Raw genomic sequence first — 11,791 nt, 5'->3', positions numbered from 1 at the left:
GTACTCTACTTCATTTCGCCAATTGGCTTGAACCCTCTCACGCGGCCGGCTCAGTAACGTGATCCGGTTTCCGACAGTCGGCTTCCGATCCAGCTACAGACCGCAACCCGGCTGTCCGGCTGGCGGGAGTAAGGCCTAGGGAGCCGACACGCGAAAGACGGCTAAGGGAAAGAGTAAAAGCGAGTTGACTTGCAACTTTTCATAAAAGTGCCGAATTGCCGAATTCAGCTCGTTCGACTGTCGGCCTCACCCAGCGGCCCGCTCTTGATCCGGCGACGGATCGCAAGTCGGGCGTACGACCGGCAAGAGCACAACCAAAGAGTGGGGCGGACGGGAAAAAGCGAACAAGTCGAAAGAAAGCAACTCGGCACATAAGTGATTAACAAACACATTAAAAGTGTGACATAACGAAAGGACGATAATATTCATACATATGCACCCGGCATCCCGGGGATTTAATAAATTGTCTTGGCAAAAGGAACAACAGAGACAGGTAAAACTAAGCAGCGGCTGGAGAAGGACCAGCCGGAGGAGCGTCGGCGGAGCCGGCTGCTGGGTCGTCTTCAGGCGCGTCTTCCGCCTCCTCATCCTCGGTCTCGTATTCACCATCAGACTGAGGGTTCGGGTCCGCGACGAAGAGGCCCTTGTCGACGAAGTCGGCGATGGCGCTGGCTCGGGCAAGCCGGGCGGTCTTGTGTTCGGCTAGGAGCTTGTCCTCCACGCTGGCTCACCGGTACTCGAGCTGCCCCAGGTCCACCTCGTTGTACCAGGAAAGGACAAAGGACAGCGCCATGTCGGCACCAGCGCGCGTGGCAGACTCCTTCCAGTCGAGGAAGCGATCCGGCGCCCGCTCCATCAGGGAGACGAGGTTGGAGATGTCTTGCGGCACCGCCTCCGCGGGCCACAGCATCGGGACCAGCTCCTCAGCTGCCTTCCGGAGCTCCCAGCCAAGCTTGGTGATGGGCTCGACGCGGGCAGCCATGGATGCCATATAATCCTCCATGGTGAAGTACTCCGAGCTGCCCTCGCCAGTCGCCCGCCTCCTGGTCTCGCGCGCAACGCCAACGGCTGCTAACGCCGCATCCTGCGTTTCCGGGAAGGCCGCTGCAAGAAGAAGCACGTCAGAAATCACCGAAGCCGAAATAAGCTGAAAAATGCAAATTTTCGAAGTCCTAAAGTAGGCCAGGCGGCAGCCGGCAAGAGCCGACTGCCCCCAGTCCGAAGAGGGAAATTCCGAAAGACAAAAGGAAAAGCCTGGTGACAGCCGGCAAGAACCGACTGCCCCCAGCCCAAAGATGGAGATAGCGAAGAAATCAGAGTTTCGGTCGCCAGCTGCCAACGAAAGCCGGCAACCTACAGCCGAAAGCCGGCAAAGGGAGAGGAACAAAGAAATGCACTCACCCGACAGGCCGCGGTCGAGCGCGCCAATCTCGTCGACCCAGCGCTTGGCAGTGGCTGACAGCTCCATGGTCTTGGCGGTGACCTCCTCCTGAAGCGCAAGCCACTGCTTTTCCACCTCGGTCAACCGCCGGCTCAGATCCTCCACCTCCTCCTTCTCGGTCGTCTTGAGGAGGGCAAGCTCCTTGAGGTGGTTCTCCTCAAGCCGGCGCAGCCGCGTTAGCTCCAGCTCAGCCACCTTGAGCTTGGCGGCTGCAGATCGGCCCGCCTCCTCGCTCTCGGCGCACTGGGCGCGAGCAGCCCGGAGATCCGCCTCCAGCAGCGGGACCTTGGCGGCTTCAGCTGCAAGGCAGCCGGAAAGAAACGTCAGCCAACCAAGACTAAAAAGAAAGAAGACATCGAGTCGGAAGGAGAAAGATCTTACCCTTGACGGCCTCCAGCTCGCGGGCCAAGTCGGCCCGGTCCAGCTTGGTCTTGTGGTAGTGGGTCACGGCGCGGTTGTACAGATTGGTGCGCCGATCCGCCACAGCCTAAGGAAAAAAGGAAATCAGTCAACTAGGCGAAACCCGGACCGGCTCCGAGCAGCCGGCCCACGCCTCGGAGGGCTACCAGGATAATAACCAAATCGAAAAAACAGGTGAAGCGCTTACCTTGCTGGCTTCCTCCACCTTGGCGACGTTGGCCGCGGCCTCGGCAGCCCTGGCCTTGAGGTTGGCCTGCAAGCTGGAGAAGAACATCTCCACCGATGCTTGGCCGGGGTTCCCCTCCCGGCTGGTCACCTCGTAGGAGTCGGCGCGGAGCCACGCCTGCTCCATAGTGCCAGCCGAGCCAAGGCTGGAGTCGGAGGCGGACGGCACATGCAGAAGCCGAGCGCCCTTGGCCACGTGCAGGCCCTGCTGCGGCACCGATGGGGCTCCCGTCCTCACCAGCGCGCGCGAGTTGGCGCCCTCCGTGCGCGCCGGCTCGTCCCTTGCCGGCTCCTGCCTGGCCGGCTCCTCCGTCGTCGGCTCCGGCGGTGGCGGCGCTCCGGGCGAAGCAGATGGCCCGCCGGCGCGGTCACTTCCGGCGCCGAGGTGCCCCCTCCGGGCTCTCCTCCAACACCACCACGCTTGGCCCGGCTCCGGCTCCGGTCGCAGCGGCGCAGCCATACCGGCTCCGGCTCCGGTCGAAGGCGGCATGCCCCGGCCGGCCCCGGCGGCTGGGTCCGTAAGACGAGTCCGGCGCGGGAACATGTCGTCCGAGCGTCGGCCGGCGCGTCGGCTCGGCCCGCGTGCCGCGATCAGGTGCTGAGGCCAGCGGCACGGCGAAGGAAGGCGCCCCTGTGGGAGGCGGAGTACCCGCAGGCGGCGGCGGCGTAGGTGCGCGCGATGGAGGCTGTGGCGTCGGCTCCCTCCTTTGGCGCGGAGGCGGCGACACGACGCGCGGGGTTTGCCGGGAGCCGCCGCCCTGAGCAAACTTGATGGGGGCCCTAGCCGGGCAAACAAGGAAAAGATAAGCATAAAGAGTAAGGAAAGAAAAGGAATCAAACAAGAGAGAAAGAGAACTCACCCGGCCTGCTCCGGAACCTTCTTCGGCTGCTGCCGGCGGAGCTTCTTCGCCTTCGCCTCCAAGGCGGCGGTGGAGCGGGGGTCGCCGACCCGCTTCTTCCCCTTGGGCGCCAAAGTCGCCGTGGTGCTTGGCGGCCTCGCGCGCAGGGGCACGGCGGGGATTGGCCACGTGGCGGACGTCGCCGGCTCCTCGTCCTCCTGCTGCTCCGGTGAAGGGGACGGATTGTGCTCCCCCTGGCCGCCTAGGCCAGGCGCCTGCAGCAGGTCATCGTCGCCGGCCTGGTCGCCGGCTTGGTCAGTCGGATCGGCGTGATCCGGCGTCCACCTCCTTGTCGCCAGGTCGCCGTCCTCGACGTTCTGGCGGTCGAAGAGCTAGAAAAAACAGAAGACATGAGCAAAACAGCAAGCCGGAAGTCGGCATAAAGAAAGGGAAGTCGGCCTCGCAGCCGCAAGCCGGAAGTCGGCGAAAACATAAAGCTTACCAGCTCGGGTTGGTGGTCCCTGTCGTGGGGCGCCAGCCCGTAGTTCCATTCGTCCGGCACGTTCGCCTTGGTGATGTTGTTCACCCGGCGGGCCACCTGGGCCTTGGAGAGCAGCGCCTTGGACGTCCGGTTCGGGTCGAACCGGCCGGACATGTGCCCGATTTTGTGGGTGCGCATTTGGAGCGGCAGCACCCGGCGCTCGGCGATGGTGCAGAGGAGGTCCTCGGCGGTCAGCCCGTTCGCGACGGCCGCCCCCAGAAAGTCCCAGAGCTGGTTCACCTCAGCGTCCGGGTCCGCCGTGCGGGCGTTGTAGCTCCAGTTGATCCGGCCGACTGGAGGAGCCGGGTTGAACTCCGGCAGGTTGATCCGGTCGACGAGCTGGCCCTCGTTGCGCACGTAGAAGAACGACATCTGCCAATTCTTCACCGAGTCAACGGTTGGAATTTTGGGAAAGGGCGTACCCGGCCGGGTGTAGATCGAGGCGGCGCCGCAGGCCCGCAGGCGGCCGTCGGTGGTCTGCGCCTTGAGGTAGAAGAGCCGGCTCCAGAAGTCTATGTCCGGCCACAAGCCGGCGTAGGCTCCATGAAGGCCACATAGCAGCTGAGGAGGATGCAGGCGTTAGCCAGCAGATGATGCGGCTGCAGGCCGAAGTTGTCAAGGAACTGGCGGAAGAAGGTGGATGCCGGCAGGCCCAACCCGCGATCGAGGTGCGCGCCGAAGACGACGCGCTCGCCGGCCCTCGGCTCGGGCTCCGTCTCCGCGCCGGGCGCCCTCGTGACCACCGACGACGGGATCCGGCGGAGGCGCACCAGCCGCTCGATGTCATCTTCCCTGATGTATGATCCCCTCCATGATCCGCTGGCGGAGGCCATCGTCGAGGAAGAAGAAGAGGAGGACCACGAAAGGCGGAAAGGCGAGGAGGAACCTCGCGACGGCGGCGATGACGACGGCGGCGGAGGACGCTCCGTTGAAACGCGGGGCCCCGTGGCGCCGGCTCGTCGGAGTAGCGGCGGCGGATCGGCGGAGATGCGCTCGCCGGAGTTCGCCAGTGGGAAACGTTCACCGGAGCAGCAAGAGACTCGAACGCGAAGAAGAGAGCGAGCGGAGCGGAAGCGCGAGGAAGACAAAGTGAGGCAGTGGCCGCCTCGGTACCCTCCCCCGCGGCATTTATAGCCGCCCGCGGCGGACGGTTAGCCTCCAAGTGGCGATCGAGGCCACGTCGCCCAGATCTTCGGCGCATTAACTCCCCCCGCGACCGCTGCCGTTACCGGAAACCGCCGCACCACGTCTCCCACGACCGCACCGGATCCGGAGACATTGATGTGACCAGACGAACCGGCGGCAGAGCCCAGGCGTCAGACCGGTCAAGTCGGGTGCAGGACCCGAGGCGGCGAAGATTCTGGCGCGCCGCAAGCCGGAGCCGGACACTAAATTCACCTCGGCCCGAAATTCATCCAGCAAGGCGGAGGCATCATCGAAACTTGCGAGAAAGCAAAAGCTGCATAAGTGTAAATATTGGCCGGCTAGGAGCAGCCGGCCGGAACGAGCCGGATGAGGGCGCAGCCGGCTGAATGGAAATTCTCAGTCAGCCCCTCCAAGTGCCGTCAAGTATATTCAAGAAGCCAGGAAAACCTGCCTAGATCCTTCTGAACGCAGGACCTTCCCAGCTTCGGGGGCTAATGTCGGGGGGAAGACCCCGGGTAGGGCAATGGACGCGGAGCAGCCGGCTGGCCACTGGCCGGCTCGCGGCAAAGGCCGGCTGAGGAGCAGCCGGCTGGCGCCGTGGCCGGCTGGTCCGGAAGTCGGCTGGCTCTAGGTCCTAGTCGGCCTGGCTACGGCCGCCAATGCTGTAGCTGGGCCGGCTTCTACAAGCCATATCCGACTGAGGGTTTGTACCTCAGACCGACTCGAGGCTGGCGAGTCTTGCACTAGAAGGAACCGGGTTGGTGATCCGGGTTCCTTAAGTCCACGCTGACTTCATCTTCCGTAAAGCGCGGGGCACTGTGGAGCAATAGTGCCCCACGCCGGACAGGCCATCATGGTCTACGTCGATCCGTACTGGCTACAGTGGCTGATGGCGACAGGGACACCTCCTCTCCATACCGCTGACCTCGGCAGCCGGATGGGACAGGCCATGAGGCCTCAACGGCTCCTGACGTCATTGCCTCGGGAAGGCGCGGAAGCCGAAGCCGGCCAAGCCGGCCAGTAGACTATAGGGTCTTATATGTAAAGTGTGCCGGTGCCTATATAAGCCGCACTACCCCCTCTCGTGGAGGGGATCGATCATTCTCACTTCATTTCCACCCCTAGCGCTGCCCTGTGAGAGAGACTCTAGTCTTCCTTAGCCTCCCAGGAGCAGCCGGACACAGCTCAAGGAGCAACCTTGTATTGTGTGATCATCATATACACCCTAGCAGGAGTAGAGGTGTTACCTCCATCGGAGGGCCTCGAACCTGGGTACGTCGCCGTGTCGCTCGTCCCCATACCCGCATCCGGATACCGCCGTGAGATCTCTCAGGAACCACCTTCGATTAGCCACCCTATGGCATATGCCGTGACGACACCACGACAGCCATGTCCAAATGTACATGCCATTTTGATTTAAGATGTACCTGCCAAGCTAGGTAGATCCTACTGTAAAAACCAAGTAACTTCCACACAGGGGAAATTGTGACACATATTCTACAGATAACATTTTTTAGACTGTGGTAGACCATGGAAGACAATGCTTGAAACATCTGGAGATAGTTAAGTTTGTGGTAAATAAGAGAGAAACATAGTTTAGAGAATGCCACAAGCACAAACTCGGAATCCATTTTCTTTATAGAGCACGGCAAGGGCATATACCATCTTGTTTATAGAAGGTTTGCCAGAAAAAAAAGCCTACTATCTGAAGATCAACAAGCAAAATCAAAAGGGCAAGCAGACATGATAAGCTACCAAGCAAGATCATCATCCATCTTCTCTAACTGAACACCATTCCATCTAGCAAGTCGATTCATAAATACACAAAAACTTCAGACTACAGTCTACAAGCCTGGGTATTGTGGTACATGATCCAATAGTGCACACAACTTATACATTTGCAGCGCTCAATCTCATACATTAGCAGCTTTGGGATAAATTTATAGAGGATATGGCGATATAATTCTGAAATTCGTACCAATTTCCAACTTCTCTGAAATGTATAGACCTCGCAAGTTATGATTCATGAACACTACAACTCGACAACTACAAAATCCGGTCGATCTTGAGTTGAATCTCGATGTGTGGAATTAAATGTTCACTCCTCGTAGAATAAATATAAACTGAGATCTCAGATCACCAAGTTCTCCCCAATCAGCAAGATGGCGCGGAACTAAAAACAGAAAAAAAAGAGGAGGACAAAGAAGGCCATAGGATAGGAAAAATAAAGAAAGGTAAAACAAAATCTGGAGCTAAAACAGAGGGAAACTGAAACTGTCCACTAGCTAGCCAAGGTTTAGATAAAAGCATCAGGGGGAAGGGGGCACAGCAGGCTAGTGGCACGCGCATGAGAGCCACCGCACCGTAAATCATCTAGAGCGGAGCTTCTCACCTGAATCACTGAACTGCTATACTTATGTTCTGTTTGTAATTGTACTCGTGCTTTGTACATAATTGTATTCAAGTGTTTACTGAGTTGTATTCGATCTTCATTGTACTCGTGTACTCATGCTTTGTACATAATTGTATTCAAGTGTTTACTGAGTTGTATTCGACCTTCATTGTACTCGTGCTCTGTCATAACACAATTACGTGCACTAGCCAAAGACCAACCTTTATGACATTTATCTAATTGTATTTGTGCTATGTACGTAATTGTACTCGTTCTTGTACGTAAATGTACTTAAATTTTCACGTTGTATATGTACTTCGAAATACTTGGATTTTTTCTCGAGATTTAAAGAAGTATGTGCAAGTAGTCGCAAATTTTCACGTTGTATACGTGCTTCGAAATACTTGGAACGAATTGCTACATCGTTTGGCTTTTGTCCAACTGTTACATGAGGTAGACGAGCTTCACTGGAATCTAACGAATGTAAAATTCACTATGGATTCATTGTATAAAGCATTGATTCAACCTTTACAACCGGTAATTAATATTAAAAAAATATGGAAGATGAAGATGTCATTGAACATAAAGGTTTTTGTATGCTACTTTCGTCATGGGGTATTTTTTTTCGCATGCCGTTATTTGTTGAAGACAAAGGTGTCTACAATATGCATATGCGATTTGTTCTACTCTTTTTTCGCTGGTGATTTTTATGTTTGCCCTATGTGATTCGTGAGATGTAAGCACTGAAATTTATAACTTCTTAATAAAACAAGCTGTGTGCATCGACTGATGCAGAGGCTAGGGAGAACCCCATTTCGAAAAAAAACATATTGTAGCATGAAATTTTCTTTTACATGATCATAGCATGAAACTGATGGTGCGTTACTCCAGCATAACTTCTTTGCTGCAACAGACATGTTCCTCTAAGAGAATTGCGCTCCAGCCAAATTTCTCTTGCGTGACTATGACCAGCGGATTTAGCTCCTTCCTGTGCTGAGAGGCAACTGCACCAGAGAGCTTTGGCCACCAAACTGCCATCGATGGTGTGGCATTGGGTGTGAACCGCCCGCTGGAGATGCCCTGCGGGAGCAGAATCGACATGAGGCTGCCGCGTTTCAGTGCTTTCGCCTTGCGCCATGAAAGTTGCCTATCATTCAGGATTGAGCAAACCTTATCTTATCACCTTCTCTCTTGCGTGTTGATCTGATTAGGGGTCAACGGTTTAAATGCAAGGGAGGATGAGGTCGACCGGCACCAGGGGTCAACGGCTTAAATACAGTTGACGGATGAGGTGGACCGGCACCATCGATTGCCTAGTCCGGAAGCAAGGGCACCGGAATGTAGTCGTACTTGGTGGAATGTACCAATCCAATCATGTGGCGGAGAAACCAGGCCAAATACCAGACACAACAAACGAAGGCCGAGCTAGTTCTCTGTTTAAAAAAATTCTAGGATCATAGTTTCAAATTTCAAAAAATAACGAGAAAAATCCTGAATATAGCAAATGATATATGCACTGAATGTCTAAAATTTTGATGTGAAACTCTTTATATTCTGGGCTACATAAAAATGATTTTCACATCATTGTAGGATATATCATTGGTTACATTGATACTTTTTTCATTTTAAAAAAATAAATATAATTTTTTTAATTAGGATAAATAAATGACTACATGTAGCTCGGTCTCACTTTATCCATTCCCGACCGAATACGGGATACATGTATGTGCACACAGGATATATTTGCGGATTACCGAGAGCGGGTATTTCACAACTAGTTGCACCCGCATCTCATTATCGGTTGGTGCACTTTCGAGTTTTCAAAAAAATATGTAATAAAGCATGGACAAGGATTACATTGTAACTTCTGCACGTATAAAATTTCATTCCAAAACATGACCATATGTGACATGTGGAAAAAAGAAAAGACCAAAATAAATAGTATTCCATCACTATTTACACATCATTTTTTTTTTCTTGTGCAGGGCACGCATTATCATATCTATGAGTGATACTTCGCCGATGCATATTATATAACATATTATATATCCAAGATTTATTTCACATTTTTTGAAATTTGAAAATATAAAATCCGACGAGTGGGTGCGGGTGCAAGTAGTGACAAGTTGCAGCCTGTAGTTTCCCCGGCTTACCTCTCTGCAAACCTTGTCCACAAAAATCATGAGGATGCGGTTCTCCATCTGACTGAGCCTAGATTCTATAAATGGGCCGCCTGGTAAACGCCTACTGTGAACAACAAAACCATCACCGCGCCTCATCCTCTCCTCTATACTTCTATAGCAGTAGAGCCCTCAGCAGACGGGATGCATCGTACTATCCTCATTATCCCGGCGCTCCTGCTCCTGGCCGGTGCTGTCTCGGCCTGGCTTCCCAAGGAGCACGACTTGGCTGCTTTCAAGGGCATCAACAAGATCAGGGGCGTTAATTTGGGCGGTATGTCTCGTTAAATTTATAAAAATCCACTGAAGCCTTGTCGTCTCCGCACTACAGGAATAGCGACGTACGCCGAGGGCCGTGGCATACGCCGACGGCCAAATGTCGGGGCCGTCGGCGTATGGCCCGGCACGGCCAGCCAGCGAGTCTCACCCTCGGCGTATCGTAGCCGTCGGCGTAGCGAAGTCTACGCTGAGGGCAGCCCTCGGCATATGTTTGGCCCTAGGCGTAGACAGGGCTACGCCGACGGCCACCCTCGGCGTAGACTATTTGTCAAATTTGTCTAATTTTGTAAAAATCATAACTAATTCATATGATGTCAGAAAAATGCGTATAAGGTATCAAAATGTTCAGAAAAACATCCTCTATCCGTTTATGTCAAAATCATGCATATTTGAATCATGTATATCATGTTAATATAGTAACAATTCAAACACTTTCTTATATGTCATCGTTTTCCCGTTTTGGCCAGATGGCGATTTAAACGAAGTCAGAAAATCCCGCGGAGCCACATGGCGTCATTTTATGTGTCCTAGTAACCACTCCAAAAGACGGAATTGGGTTACGGCAGTTATTTTGGAACACCCTTCACAAACAGGGCTATCAAGTTCGGAGTTCTATGACTTTTAGGGGAAATGAGAAGGAAACGGTCCGTGACACCGCATAGTTTGTCGGAACGGGGCCATATTTTGCACGTGCGTGGTCCCTGGGATGGGAAGCAATGCCACGGAAGCGGATTTCCAATCCGACCCATGGCCGATGGTTTTTTCATTTTCGGGGTGCCAAAACTGGTTTTTTTGTGAACCAGCTACATGAGGCGTATTTTTGTATTGCGTGAGACCTCCGCGTAGTAGTAGGACACCGCCTCCGCACCACATATCACATGTCATATGTGCGTGCTAGCTATCTGGGAATCCCTGCGGCTTCCTGCTGTGTCCCGCTGAATCCGCTGAAAAGTGACCGGATTTGAACTAGGGCTACACTTTCCGTCGCTCAATAAATTCTGGGAAAAATGTTTTTAGGTCTACAACTCATCACTTTATGTGCTAAATTTTTTCTGTTTAGCACGATGGTGAATGGGTGCAACAGCGCGCCCGGTACGGCCATACCGCATCTCCGTGGGGGGGCCGTTTTGGCCGGATGACAATTTAACTAAGTTAGAAAATCCCTTGGAGCCGCATGGCGTCATTTTATGTGTCCTAGTAACCACTCCAAAAGACGGAATTAGGATACAACAATTATTTTGGAAAACCCTTCACAAACAGAGCTATCACGTCCGGAGTTCTATGGCTTTTAGGGCAAATGAGTAGGAAACGGTCCGTGACACCGCATAGTTTGTCGGAACGAGGCCATATTTGGCACGTGCGTGGTCCCTGGGATGGGAAGCAATGCCCCGGAAGCAGATTTCCAATCCGACCCATGGCTGATGGTTTTTTCATTTTCGGGGTGCCAAAACGGGTTTTTTTTGTGAACCAGCTACATGGGGCGTATTTTTGTATTGCGCGAGACCTCCGTGTACTAGTAGGACACCGCCTCCGCACCACATCTCACATGCCATATGTGCGTGCTAGCTATCTGAAAATCCCTGCGGCTTCCTGCTGTGTCCCGCGGAATCCGCTGGAAAGTGACCGGATTTGAACTAGGGGTACACTTTCCGTCACTCAATAAATTTTGGGAAAAATATTTTTAGGTCTAAAACACATCAATTTATGTGCTAAACTTTTTCCGTTTAGCGCGATGGTGAACGGGTGCACCAGCGCGCCCGGTACGGCCATACCGCATCTCCGTGGGGGGCCATTTTGGCCGGATGGCAATTTAAACTAAGTTAGAAAATCCCTTGGAGCCGCATGGCGTCATTTTATGTGTCCTAGTAACCACTCCAAAAAATTAGAATTAGGATACGGCAATTATTTTGGAAAACCCTTCACAAACAGAGCTATCACGTCCGGAGTTCTATGGCTTTTAGGGCAAATGAGTAGGAAACGGCATGTGACACCGCATAGTTTGTCGGAACGAGGCCATATTTGGCACATGCGTGGTCCCTGGGAAGGAAGGCATGGCCCCGGGAGCGGATTTCCAATCCGACCCATGGGCGATGGTTTTTTCATTTTCGGGGTGCCAAAACGAGTTTTTTTTTGTGAAGCAGCTACATGAGGCGTATTTTAGTATTGCGCGAGACCTCCGCGTAGTGGTAGGACACCGCCTCCGCACCACATATCACATGCCATATGTGCGTGCTAGCTATCTGGAAATCCCTGCGGCTTCCTGCGGTGTCCCGCCGAATCCGCTGGAAACTGACCGGATTTGAACTAGGGGTACACTTTCCGTCGCTC

The 11,791-nt window shown here is 53.7% G+C and overlaps 1 long non-coding RNA gene across 1 annotated transcript; it reads left to right on the top strand.

Annotated features, from left to right (window-relative positions):
- The first annotated feature begins 9,269 nt into the window (after positions 1-9,269).
- On the top strand, positions 9,270-10,135 carry LOC139831123 (uncharacterized). Its single transcript, XR_011745727.1, has 2 exons — positions 9,270-9,458; positions 9,931-10,135. It is a non-coding gene; the product is annotated as an uncharacterized lncRNA (long non-coding RNA).
- Positions 10,136-11,791: the final 1,656 nt, after the last annotated feature.

The sequence above is a fragment of the Lolium perenne genome, chromosome 5 (genome assembly GCF_019359855.2).
Source record: "Lolium perenne isolate Kyuss_39 chromosome 5, Kyuss_2.0, whole genome shotgun sequence".
Taxonomy (NCBI): domain Eukaryota; kingdom Viridiplantae; phylum Streptophyta; class Magnoliopsida; order Poales; family Poaceae; genus Lolium; species Lolium perenne.
This window is presented reverse-complemented; position numbering and strand designations above follow the sequence as displayed.